The sequence below is a fragment of the Poecilia latipinna genome, unplaced genomic scaffold, assembly GCF_001443285.1.
Source record: "Poecilia latipinna isolate Pla-1442-1.1 unplaced genomic scaffold, P_latipinna-1.0 Scaffold1761, whole genome shotgun sequence".
Lineage (NCBI taxonomy): Eukaryota > Metazoa > Chordata > Actinopteri > Cyprinodontiformes > Poeciliidae > Poecilia > Poecilia latipinna.
Window position 1 is genome coordinate 94,211 of NW_015114377.1, and position 1,342 is coordinate 95,552.

At 30.0% G+C, this 1,342-nt stretch overlaps 1 protein-coding gene across 1 annotated transcript in view; it reads right to left on the minus strand.

Annotated features, from left to right (window-relative positions):
- Positions 1-1,342, minus strand: part of LOC106965080 (carcinoembryonic antigen-related cell adhesion molecule 5-like) — a 20,167-nt gene that overhangs the window by 12,243 nt on the left and 6,582 nt on the right. The window lies entirely within an intron of this gene.

Below are 1,342 nucleotides of genomic sequence, written 5' to 3' on the forward strand. Positions count from 1 at the left end.
TAACAGCCAAATCTATTTCAGAAAAAGAAAGAAAGCTCTCTGTTTTAAAAACATGAAATCAAATACATTACATTTTATCCCAATAGTGTTTGTCTATCAATGAAATGTAGGATAGCTAAGATCAATTTTAAATACTAACCTGTCTTGCTGGAGTGAGGTTCGTTGTTGACATTTTTTCTAAATATGGAAAGAAGACAAGAAAACGTGAACATAGTCAAAAAGTTAAATAAAACAGGTATGCATAGTATATATCTGTGAAAATAATAGTAAGATAACCTCCTTAAATAATGTAATTTTAATGAGGAAAAAACTCAAAAGACATTTTTATTTCAGTTTCAAAAATCTTATTGCCATAGCTAAAGATATGCTTTTATGTCTACTGTTTTGTTTAAATGTAAAAAGTTAAAAACTCACTTTCTTTTGCAGATAAAGAAGCCTCCAGCAGCACCACAAGTAACTATCAAACATATAATTATTATTCCAGCAATAGCGCCACCTGATGGTCCTCCAGGTTCTCCAACATCTACAGTAAAATAGAAGAAAAAAAACAAAACATTTACTTAAAAAACAAAAAATAGCTTACATAGAGCTTAAAACAATACTTATTTTGGGTCAAACCTGCAGTCAGTCAAATTGAAAGCATTGATTGTACAAATATTTTACAACTAAAACTTCATATTGAACTAACAGAACATGAAACCCAAATATTCCAATAATACATTTATGATTACATTATCTGACTGTCAATAAAGACAGATACCAAATAATTAGTTACAACAATCATTACCATAGTTGAATCATAGCATCAAAGTTATAGATCAAGAAACTGTTTTCAATAACTGTCCCCAAATGCTGAATAATCCCCACAATTACATAATTAACGTAAATCTTCATGCCAAATTAAACGGAGCTAAGGGACAGAAAAGTTCACCACATATAAACAATTAAACCAGTGCCCTCAATTGTACTTGTAACACAATAAAGACCTTAAAACTCACCTAATTTTACAACCCACACTGTTTATGAACTAAGCATAAACAGTGCAGGGTTTTTAAGTGGGGCCCATCTCCAGAAAAATTTACTAAATCTAATTTTTAAAAAATTCAGTAGTTTAAGTGAAGTTAAAATAAAGTTCAAAAGTTTTAAATTACTCTACAAATTAAGGAAAGAGAAGTTGAACTCAATTTAGGGTCTTCCAAAGTTAGGTTTAATTTAATCTAACTTCTAAAACTGTTTCACATTTACCTGTTATAGATACAGTTGATATGTGAGATGTTAGGTATCTCAGTGTTTTCACATTAAAGGCCTGACAGCTGTAGTTTCCCGTCTGATTTCTTGTAAC